The 12,533-nt window shown below is 42.2% G+C and overlaps 1 protein-coding gene and 2 long non-coding RNA genes across 4 annotated transcripts in view; 1 reads left to right on the forward strand and 2 right to left on the reverse strand.

The window, feature by feature from the left end:
- The window catches only part of haf (leucine-rich repeat and fibronectin type-III domain-containing protein hattifattener), a 116,814-nt gene that overhangs the window by 46,265 nt on the left and 58,016 nt on the right, over positions 1-12,533 (forward strand). The gene's annotated exons all lie outside the window — the stretch shown is intronic.
- The window catches only part of LOC111262884 (uncharacterized), a 31,240-nt gene that overhangs the window by 10,870 nt on the left and 7,837 nt on the right, over positions 1-12,533 (reverse strand). The window lies entirely within an intron of this gene.
- Positions 1,487-8,176, reverse strand: LOC111262885 (uncharacterized). Of its 2 annotated transcripts, XR_015312081.1 has the most exons (4): positions 7,459-8,176; positions 6,484-6,536; positions 3,499-3,602; positions 1,487-3,214 (listed from the first exon to the last, which is right to left on the reverse strand). It is a non-coding gene; the product is annotated as an uncharacterized LOC111262885 (long non-coding RNA). The 2 variants fall into 2 exon arrangements; XR_002681912.2 differs by lacking the exon at positions 7,459-8,176 and having other exon boundaries at positions 6,484-7,175.

Raw genomic sequence — 12,533 nt, forward strand, 5'->3', positions numbered from 1 at the left:
CAGCGGGACAACATTCATGTGTGAACGAAGGGCCTACTACGCGGCAGGAACGTCACAGCCAAGGCTCAAGTTCCAAGCGAAATCTGTATTTGGTCGGCGGTCGGTCAGTCGACTAACCATTTCTTAAGCTTTGTCTCTACTCCCTTGTAGCTCCCCTCCTTTCTGACCAGTCCCTTTATTCGGATTTCACACAATGGCCTGACTATCATCACAAGCCAGTCTTCAGCGTCATCGTGCATCTTTTTCGCCTGTTATTAGCTACAGGCTGCAACAGCTCGAAGCTGACTCTACGAATGGTGGTGACAATACTAGTGGTAATGCCAGATAGACGTTGCAGTGTTAACCGTAACGACGCGACAAGACCCGTTATGGTGACAGCTGCTGTTACCGGCTGCAAGCTCCAAAATCACAGTTACTAGCCGTTAACTGGATCGCGCTACAATGTCTCGAGCGTTTTATCCGTTGCAGCGCACCTCTCATCTCAGCTCCTTCCACCAGCTGCCGCGGCCTGCGAGTCGTATGCCCCTGGTCCCTCCGTACAGACCAATTCCTCGAGGTGACTGAACGAAGCGGGACGCATTTTCTTTGTAGTGTGCTTCCTCTTCGTTAGCTGCTGCACCGGCATTCGCATTAGCAGCATGGCGTCCTAACACGTCGATGCCCGTATGGACCGCCGTTGCAGCTGTCAGCTGCAACAAATTCATTTTGTTGCCGGTGCAGTATTTCCCGCTCCATGTAGCATGTTACTGTTATGTACGCCCTTTGTGTGTGAAGGGTGAATGACGGCCAGAGGAACAACAGCTAAAGTTGGTTTGTTTAAAGAGTGTCAGCTCTTCACAGCTACGGTTTTCCAACCGTTGCGTCAGATCAAATGCCGACGGTATTATGGAACAGGTGCCCACAAAAAAGGAATAGGGTAGCAAGTGCTGCGGGTAAACATCGTAGACAAGTAGAGAGGAGGTAGAAAATAAAAAGAGTTGTTGTTGATATGCTGAATAGCTAGCTTATTTTAGTTATTTGTGAATCTGCTTCAATGTAAGGAAGTGACGGCGCCTAAGGGAATACGTGGGAAATTGTATCATCTAACGAACGGTAGGATGACTGGTATGTGTGTACGGGTGACAAATGGAAGATCATTACGATAAAGCTATATTTCATCCTGACGATTAGCATTAAGGACAAACAATTTCGATGATTTTTCAGTACGTCGTCAAGGTGTTGTCTGTTACGCGTATCGTAACACATCGTGCACCGTCTGCTAAGCTTATTTTTTTTATCACGAAATTCCACCTGCAGGATCAAGGTGCGGACTGTTGTTACGGAGACAGAAATTTAAAATATTTACCACTCATCTGTATTGACTTCTACAATAAACACAAACAGCATAGGGAATGTCATCTCAGCGCTGGAGTTTAGCGCTGTTAGTTACGCTATTATATCTTAATAATTCACATTAGATTTGGTTTATAGAACTAAAATTGTGCACTACTGCTACTACGTTACCATATAGGTTATTTATTATTATCGCTATGTATATTCGGGCGACGCCTCGAGGCAAGTCTCAAAGTTCAAATGATCAGCAATTTACAATACGTTAGCAATGATAAAACGATTTGTACAGGCAATGGGTTCATCTAACAAGTAGATTATGTGTCCTTAATTTTATCGCAGCCGTTCGACGTAGTACTATCCCCATTGACGAGACGCCCAGCATCGATGATTAGCTGGTGCAGCAAATGAACTGGGATCACCCCTCTCTCAAAAATGACGCAGAAATTTAAATGATGACAAACTTCTCCATTGATAGCTTATCAGCTTCGTACACGTTTGGCAAAGATGCTTATGATTGTGCGGGGATGCAAGTGCTATTGTCTGTCTAGTCGTAACTCGTTGACGTCTGTGATTGCGTCTATGCTTATGTGCCATATATGCCTTGTCCGCAGCACAATTATATGCGAGATCGTAAGCATTGAACCGTTTGCGGCTTTTATGTTGTTGATAAGCTTGCTTGAATGTTAACGTCAATGTCGCCGGTCGTCGCCAACGGTGATTATCAGCGTCATCGCAGTTTGAGGCGCCAGGATCGAATCAATCACTAAGTGCCGTTTCCTGGTATCTTGTAGTATGTTCACTTTATTGAGGTGATCTCTATGCATACAGACGGCCACACATAGACACAAGCGGCTCAAGTATCTCATAGCAACTATCTTTTAGAGTTTGCCTATTATCGTTACTATTGAAAAGTCGATTATGTCATAGCATTAATCAGATGATTTGCGGTCCGTCCGTCGCTCCCGTAGAACGCTAGCGTAGGATCAACAGTTGCACAATAACAACACGCATCTATAGTGGGGCATCCACAAGCGTGGCATTGGTCGGAAAATCAATAAGGTACGATACGAGGAATTCGGCAGGGGGTACTGACGACGTTCGATTCGTGCTTTTATTTCACAGAAAATCGTCGTTTCGATCTGTTGCTCGGTAATGGGTGCTGATATATTCCACGGGTTTACGTTTTAGTGAGAAGAATACTCTGGACGGCATTTACCCTACTTCTAGCCTTCGCTTAAAGCTGGAATTGCTCCTTTGATTTTCAGCGTAAGAAGCACGCATCAGTATCGAAGCCGATACGTAAAAATCGAACGCAACAGTATTTTTGGTTCAACATAATAGCTTTCATGCGATCAGAATAGGATGCTATCGATAGACTGGCATACTATTATATTGATAAAATAAACTTAAGTAAGTAGAAGACCACAATGCATGGGGTTACTTTTCACTATACAAGAAATATTCTTCGAGAAACAATGGTTTTTTTTTATCTAGATTAAAGGTTAAGCGGTTACTAATTCTGAGACGATGGCAAATGGCTGGACTGAGCCCATAGTTTTCTTAATGCTTTTTCTCGTGCTAGCTATATATAAATGTCTATATAGTGTAGCGCGTGGATACACCGCCACAAGCTAGTTAGGGTAACATTTTATTGGCCATTGCCCGTTGTAAACGTATTTCCGATCCATTGACCGATTGTCTTCATAACAGTTTATTGTCTTTATTCTTCGTATAAAGACAAGTTACGAGCATAAACACTACTCTAGATTCGATTTACGCGTCGTCCTCAGTGAAGCCTTCATGCTCAGTACATGCTGATGTCATAAAACAGAAGCCTACGCCACACGAACATTGATTCTAGATTTAGTCAGTTCGTTAACGTCTGGAAGGATAGAAACGAATGAATAACGTTGAAGTAGAGCAATTAAAATTGTAGGAAATCATGAAGACCCACGTTAGAGTAATTTAGAAACGTGCACGTGTAAACACGTACCTATTGTCATACATCTCGAAAACAAATGCTTACTAATACACCTCATGCCCAATAAAATATAGTGATTGATACTACCACAGTCTTATTGTATACTCCAAAATGAACCTTTCCTTAGATATAGTAAATTGAATTGATATCAAGTAAACTCTCCTTCTGAGAGTATTTGTACACACCCGAGCTCAGCTGCGTTCTATAAATGTCTACGCACGATAGGATGTTCAGAGTCACCGTTTCCCGATAGGATGTTGTCTAAAAAGGATGATACCCTGAAACGGCCCTGCAACAATTTGGAAGTACAATTTAGCACGGATGTTGTTTCGTGGGGCAGCGCATCGACGATATATGAAAGATAAATTGCTTAAAAGGAGAAAAATTTTCCCCTAGACATAGATTCGACTATATCCAGGATCATATCAGCGGGAACTCATCACTACAGACTATCCGTCCTTCGCTGAACTTTCGCAGTTAAGGCGCTCATTCCACTCGCCGCTGTTGCACTTTGTGCATTGCCTAAGCCATCGATATTCAATGGAAATAACACTAACAAATAATACAGATTCTGCTTTGCAACCTATCGAAGAGGCGACGAAACCACAGATAACACATTAGTTAATGTCAATGAATAAATAAAAGAAAAAAATCATTTAAATACAAATGTGTGCGCGAACAAGTTTCCATAAAGACACGTAAACCTTTATTGAAGAGGAACTTAATCAAGTCCAAGTTCAATACTGCCTTTAATAGGTCAATTTCTCAATAAAATGGGCTATTTGCATTCAGGTGTATGAAACGAAAATTGAGATACCGTCAAAACCGTGTGACGGCAACGATAATCGTAAGAAGCACAACGGAATTTTACTTACAAGGACCCTATACCTTTCTGCTTCTTTTTAGATAATCTACGTAGATCCAGGTATGTTACCGCTGGTCCCTGATTTACATAGTTCCTACGAAGATATCTTCACCGAATCCTACAGAATTTTTCGCATTTCCGCAAAACATTTCCGCAGGGCATGCCTTTGGATAACCCGCTTTGAGCATCGCCCGACGGAATTGCAAAACAAAAAAAGGATTTTCTATTCGTACCAGTCCCGCCAATTGCCGGTCCGTGTTTCAACAAGTGTCCGTAAGAACAATTTCAATGGGGGTTAGTGAGTAACCCTAATTCAATGAACGCTCTCGTTTTGTGCGAGGGGGAGCGTGGAAACGTTCGACCGGTTAAAATATCCGCTATCTATCTCTAATGTGTGGTTGACAGCATTTCTATGACAACTTGAGCTCTGCATACGCAAGCGCTGCCTTCAAAATCTTAGTTAGCTTAAAATATAGGTTCATATTCAACTCCCCTAACAAGAATTTTCGCTTGACCAGATGTCCGGATCAAACGTCGTAAGTAACGTAACCTTGCGCATCGAAGATAGGCAAAACTCGCATAGCTATCCCGACAGGCAGAAATCTCGAGTGCAAGAGCTAGAGCCCTGAAATCGAGGCTTTTAAGCGACTGCGACCCGGAGAGCGAGAACAAACAGCTGAGAGCTCTTTACTTGGGGAACTGTGCAATACACTGATAAGAGCACGCTTTAATTTTTTTTTTTACTTCAGTGGCTCAGTTTGTTAAATGTAATTACGCTGTTGTTCACAGAGCTCGCATTCGTGTTGAACCTCTGTTGAAAATCGCGTTGTTGTCAGGGTAACGCGATCGTCTGTGTTTATGTGTTGTTGCACAACACATAAATACAGATGCACGATACATAAACACCAAGTGAAACGAGTGGCTCTATAATATGAACCAATTCGCGTAAATATCTGGTTTCGCCAATTTATACTAGGTATAATGTATCGACGCCAAACATATCTGATGTTTTTTTCTGCAATAATATGATTCTATATAAAAATAAAACTTTATATAAACAATTGAAGTCCAAAAATTAATTAAGCTTTTTTGTCGTAGTCTTGTCCTAATAAATCTATAGACCAACACCCAGGGGGCATGCCACGTCTTCTGGCAGGCAACTGTCTCTGTCTGATAAGAATACGCACATATGCGTTTATCAGTTGTATCTAGTCGAAAAACGACTGGATTCCGAATGTCGTGATCCGACTACATAATATAGAGAAACAGTAATATATTTTGCGTTTACGTAACGTTCCTATAACAACAACTGCTAGGACTAGCAATGCAACGGTGGCCTATACGTACTTTCAGCCTAGTTCTTCAACGAAATTACATCACGGCAATGCATAGGACGCTATGTACGGGCATGTCACTTGTGTAATGCGGCTGTTGAAGAAAGTATTGCGTAAATGCTCACACTAGAACAATCCACGTGCGTATCTATGGAAATGCTTGAACAGCAGTACATCACTATATCCTTGAATTTAATCCATAATTGTACTCCTGCGAGGGCAGGAGATCCTTCTCAAACTTACAATCATCGAATTGTTGCTATTACCTATTATTCTAAAAGTTAAAGGGAACCAATCTATCATATCAAATAAAATACCAGAACTGACTGATTGTGGGGCGTTACAATTTGTTATTAACAAACACTCCTCGTTTCCCTAATTCGATACGATACGACCATCTTCCATATAGCAATTATCGACTACATGGACAAGACACATGTCCAAACTGGCGGCATATCATGCGATTTAATATACCTTCATGTACTTAGCAGTATTTACTATTCGCGTACGTTTTTGCAGTAATAACTCGGATATACAGGTAGTGTACATAATAATGATATGTATTACGGCTCGTGCGCGTTTAAGCGTTATGAAATCCGGTTCATTTCATTCATTGTCTAACTACTCTTCTCCAATCGTTACTTTTCTGCCATTGCAGGACAAAAGCCAGGATAAAAATAAAGACGTATTACTATGGTGGTGGTGTCCTTTCTTTTCTGAAAACAATGAAATGCCTTATCAATCCAAAGTCGTAAAATGGAAGGAGATAATCGAAAAGCATTGAAAAATCAAAGGCATTTTTACCTAAAACTTTCAATTGACAATTGTTCATTATGGCAACAATAATACCGTTATAAAACTATTTTCCATTGATCGTATCTCTAACTTAATGCTTTACAAACTGTAATCGCATTATGCTATAACATACGAGCGCATCTAGATATTAACAAGTTACTTGGCTGCAGACTCACCTCTTTCAGTCGGCTATTTGTCCCTATCGCTTGTTTCTTTTATAGAAGATCAGCTGAGATGGCAACCGCAAGAGGTGAAACGTTCCCAGACATTTGTCCGACAATACGAGTCCAACAGAAATGCACGCGTGATAGGACCACAGAAGGACGGACAAGAAAATAACATAGAACGATACAGAGGGGCTTGCAATAGACATCTAACTTTCAACGCCGGGAAAAAATTCACTTAGAATAATAAAATGAAGCCAATTTAGGCACAGAATTAATTTCACGATGAAATCACTTCTAATGATATATACAAAGCTGACACGGCATGAAATCGTGAAAGGAACGACTCCGAGCCAATCGCGCTTACATGTTAGTCTTAAGAAGTACTTTAGCCTACCATATACATACGCGTCTTAATATAGAAATATGTGTTGCTACGCAGCTATTTGTAGATGCCGAATTTTCCAGTCAGTTTTTACATCCCCCTGATCAAGGTAACAGGAAAAAAACCAGCACAAAGTGGGGTAATTAAACCTTAGCTATGAGGGCTGTATGCCGTGGCTGTCGCATAAGACGTTTGTATCTTGAATATTGAGAGACAGCTAAGTACCGCCGCCTGGGACAGCTCTTTTGAAGAACCTCCATTATTTGACATCGACTCCCAGATCTTCTTTTCATCAAAACGAAAGACTGCATGAACCACAAAAGAGAATGGATATAGCATGCTACGGGATGTAATATATTGTGGGCGATATCTATTGGCGACCGTCATTCTTCCACGATTTCTTCGTGTCTCGTTACCGTACACAGTATGAGTAAGATCGTTGTATTGGCGTGTTTTGGCTAGAGCCGTTTGAAGCTGGGCGTCTAGAAGACATCGAAGTTGCCCCTCTAACCGGTCGCACTTTGTCCCGTGTCGGCTATTATGGAGGCCGCGGCGATTTCTTGCTATTGTTTTATTACGATGTCTACGCACTACGAACATACCATTGACCGCTTTGGGCGACACGTCCCGCTTCATCTCCCCCGCAACGATGGCACCGATAGAAATGGCAGCGTCAACATTAGCAATCAGTAGCCGCTGTCCCGTTGTCTTCGTCGTGCAAAAAACGCAAAGGTCTAGCAGTTCCTTCTTCGAAAACGAACTAAAACGATGGATTCGGATAGCGAGAAGAACACCAATAGGCAACAAGCAGCACAGAAGGACCCGTTAGAATAACATCGATGTTTTTACCGCTGCAGCTGCTGCTGATGATGATCGAGGCAAAGTACTACGGCGAAAATGGTGGTGACAACGACGAGGAGGGTCCAGTCTTGTCTGTGATGATGATACTGATGATGATGATGAGGATGACAGATGAAGATGAGAAATACTGAGAGACAGTGACACATTCACACGGACACTACCCAAAACGGTAACAACCGCTACAGCCACTTCTACTACTACTACTTCACGGACTATGAGAACAGTTGCTGCCACGCAGCCATCAGGATCATCAGCACTGCATCGCACACGGACAGACGCACATGACTTATAATACCGACAGAAGGGACGATCAAATGAGACGATTCCACTAGGGACTGTAATAACAACAGTGTTTGAAGAAGCCTACAGCTTGCGCGGTACGCCGAAGCATGTCGAAGTCAGAAGAAGTCCGTCTAGTATGGTGTCCTTAACAGAAGTTTCATGTGAGGGAACCACAGTGTCTAGTTGTGTCTCCCCTATTTTTGGCTCGGCGCCCCAACCGATAGAGAACTAACTACAACAGAGGTGGGCGCAGGAAAGCCCCTGCGAAACGGAGTCATTTGCACCAGTAACTATGTTTGCTACCGCTTCAGAAATCGCTTCATTTTCCTTGGGCGTACTTCTACTCGTTGTCGTCCTATCGCTCGTTCGCTGATGGCTTCGTATTTGTTGCCAGTCAAACAAAAACGTCCCTCGCCCCCAATAGTTTTACCAGCTAATCGCCCGCTACTAAACCCCGATCCTGCACACTCCATGCTTATTATCAGGAGTAGCAGTTTATAGGAGCGCACCGATGAGCCATGTTACCGTTGCAGAAGATGAACGGTTTTTTTGAATCATTAGTGGTGTTGGCCAGACTTGACCAGACGGGCTCAGGGCTAGAGCAGTCCAAATAGCTGGTCGTGGTGGCCTTGTTACCTGGCATAAAGACGAGTTCTATTTTGAGGCTATTACGATGATTTGAGAGCCATTTTGAAGATGCATTAACAAGCGCATTAACTGTTCTAATCTGCACATCCATATTTCTAGTGCTGGCACATATAAGTGCAGGAAGCGTCATTGTATTAGTTGGGGCACTGCTATTACTCTTTGGACACCAGTTTCAAATTACTTACAATACAAAGCAAAACGCTTTTGAAGCAGGTCCCGCAAAAAGGGCGATGATTTAGCTCGCCAGAGATGAAGTAGGTAAGAATTGCCTCATTGACTAGACTAGCATAGAGTTTAAGTTCTTTAAAGTTTTCGAATCCAGCGATAAAAAATAACCGACTGAGAAATAGGCGAACAGCCCGTCCAGTGAACTTTTTGTTGAAATAGATGTCACATAATATTGTAATGATAGGAAACATCTCAATTAAGTACCTATATACATGTGTAGTTCTTATGAAAATGACTATTAATTCCATATTTAATTTAACTAGATTTTGCTACAGGAGCCGATCATTAAGCAGGCTAACAATAGCCTTTCACGCCGATGATTTTTTCGCCGCTGGACGCCACGTAATTTTAATTTTTGTCAAAGTTAAATTCCGAGTACACAACATATATAGATACGAAACGTGGCAGTATCTAAGGCAACGAGTTTTTGTCACGCTAACATCTTTTTCATGATGTGTGACAATTTCTTGTCGTGACATAACATTATTCACCCCGTAGCAATTTTTTGAAGAGTCCGCATGTACTTCTAGTACGTCCGTTGCTAAGTTTTATCCAATCGTATAATACTAATCGGTGGGTAAATAGATAATTAGACTATTTTTCCAAGCTGGCCTCTTTGACTTGACAACTTTTCAATCTCGTTGGACATTTTATGCGCCGAATATTTACTAAGAACGACACCCATGTCTGAAATACAGTTTTCTTCTTTGGCCTATTCATAACGTTTCCATGTTCCTGGATCCGGTGCGCATGTTTAGAAGGACTGTTGATATGCCAGTACAATCTCTTCGACGCATTGACTAATCCACTACGGACTTTTTCTTCTGTGCGTTCAGCTGAAACAATAGAAGAGAATTATAGGCTCGCACAAAGGACGTAAGTTGCGCCTAAAACCAAATAAACTCTTTGTTAACGCTTTCGTGAGTGGGAACGCTAATACTTATATGCCTGTCTATGTAATATATTTAGCCGCATAGACGCTCTTCCTTAACCTGGTGCCGCAAAACAGTGATAGCAATTTGCCTGATGCCAGCAACCGTCTGCGTGTCAAGGTTTTCTTTAAATTAATCTTTATTCTCTAGTTTTCGTCCTGTCTTTCATTCTTTGGTTTGTTTTTTTGTTTATTTACTCTTCTGCAACTAAATGCCAACACGCTGCCGTCACCGACTAACATCTACTGGCAAAAAATACGATTCGAGACGAATTCGCCGAGGCTCATTTTGTTTGCTTGCTACCTACCCCACCAGGAGCACCACGAAGTTAAATCAAACAATGGCTCCATAGGCGGAACCAATGACGGTCAGAGTCTGCCCAAAACGTCGTCGACGCCAACCAAAGGGTCAGAAAGTGTGATCATTTTGGGCGTTAACCAGCTATCGCGTTATCGAAACAACGGCAGTAGTTGAGGCTGTTGCGACCGAAAATGAAACATTCAACACACAAGGCTCACCAACAGTAACGGCAAGAAAAACCAAATATGAGTCGCCCAAAGGATCGATCCCTTGTCCTTTTCGCCTTAGCTCACAGCGAGCTGCTGCAGTTACCTGCGAATTGAACGCACGATTTCGCTGTACATAGAAAAGCTTGTCGGCATCTATCGAACCCTGAAACAGGCGAGGCGGTACCCCTTTGCTGTCAATGCCGGTGGCACTGGTGGTCGCAACAATGGTTGCATCAGCAACGGCACTCAAATGAGCTGAAAATCCTACCTAACTATAAATAAGTATAAAGTATCCAATAAATATAAATTATTTATTGGAATACTCCGATAAGAGTGTAATGAAAATCCTAATCTGAAGGACATCGCCACCTAGCAGGCCGCAGTCTTCTTTACTTCACTTTACTGACTCCAGCGGTGGAGGGATCGCCCTCCCTTATTTGTTAGCTACGAATGATCAAACGGCGTGATCTCCGTTATCTGATAAAACAGGCTCAAGTTAGAATAGGCGCAATGTTTATGGCAAAGCCGCATTGGTTACAGGAAAAAGAATGTCATTCTTAGAATCCTATACTTTGTCGAGTGTTGTGATTAGACGTGTAATAACAATAACACTAAATCTATCCAGTCAAAACTGCTCAACATCAATTGTTGTTTTTTTCTTATATAATGCTCAGTGTCAATGACGCTGCTGGAGATTGTGGTTACACTCCTGTGAGTGGCAAATTAGCCGTGGGACCATTTCATCTGATCCATGGAAAACTCGTTCCCAACTAGTAGTTTTTGATAGCTAGTGCTATCGTACAACTGATGTAAGCTACACTGATATAGTCGGTTTCTGAAAATGAACCCTCTGCGTCACGACACTTACTCGTCCTTTAATGACGTCACGTGTCTACCAGCTGCCTGTGTTTTCCATCACGTGATATAATATCTCGTTATGATTAGTCGTCACGAAGGAAGTCAACTTGAAGATGAACTAACGACTCACGTGTTCCCAGCCATTGTCGTTGGGCAGGCATGCGGGACACTGTCTTGTGGCTAAGCGAGTAGAAACAATGAACTCGGAGTCCCGCATTGCTAATTACTCCTGTTATTTTTCGTTGGGCACGCAGGTACTATGCTAATTAACAGGTTAATTGTTTTGCTCGGCACTGTCACAGGTGCCCACGGGAATTTTTTCCTAAATAATTTTCGTTGACTGCTTGCATAGGGAACTAGGTCACATGTGGTACAATAGCGGTACACACATCTATATATCAGTAATGCATGTTTTTACGTACATTGCATCCTCAATATGCTCAGTCAATTTGAGCGGAAAGCTCATTTCGGCAAAGCCCATACATAAATGGAACACCATCTCTTCAACACCGACAAATCTACCACATACCTGAACACCTAAGCACGCCATCGCGGTATCAGTGACTGTAGTCCGAGATATTCTATAACTCCGAATATATGTTAAAACTACTGCCACAAGAATATCCGCGAATATTGGCAGTTATCGATAACACAGGTCGTACTTAACGCAAAAAGACTCACTCGCTGGAGTGATTGTTTGCCGTCCTAAAGAAAACGTGTTGCCACCAGGAAAAGCATAGACGTTTTAGGCACGTACAGAATGTAGCTTTTGGTTATGTCATATAGCAAACTGAAACCCGTCTATTTCTGGATGGGTATAAAAATAGGGGCTGAGCTTTCTTAGCTGGCTTCGAGCCGAGTTGATGGCTTCGTCTCAATGGCAGTCTTCTATTGAGTTCATTCGATCCGCCTCTAAGGTCAGCGGATTTTTTCAAGGTGAATAACTTTAAATGTCACTAAAGTGAGGGAAATTGAAATGTTTACCGCTAGAAATTTAGAAAGTAGACGACACAAAGTCCAATGAATACGTATGAGACCCTATGCAACAGTCAGTTAAATCTGGCGATCGATTAAGAATCGCATGAACGAATCTGACACGAAAGATGCTCCCAAGGAACGCGAATGGCTTCTTCTATCTGCTCGGTTAAATTATCACATCTTTTACACTGCTTTATGTAGTTTCCACGTTGGCGCCCTTGGCAAATTATTGCACTGGAGAAATCACATACAGCCTGAGAGTCACGGGAAAGATGCTCCTCCCCTGCCTCGCCATCAATGCAAAAAACGGAACAGAAGGTTTCCTTGGCTTTAGAACGTAGTTATTAGTGTGTATACATATATGTGTATACAAACTTGTTA

Source organism: Varroa jacobsoni, unplaced genomic scaffold, assembly GCF_002532875.2.
Source record: "Varroa jacobsoni isolate VJ856 unplaced genomic scaffold, vjacob_1.0 scaffold_711, whole genome shotgun sequence".
In the NCBI taxonomy this organism is placed as follows: Eukaryota; Metazoa; Arthropoda; class Arachnida; order Mesostigmata; family Varroidae; genus Varroa; species Varroa jacobsoni.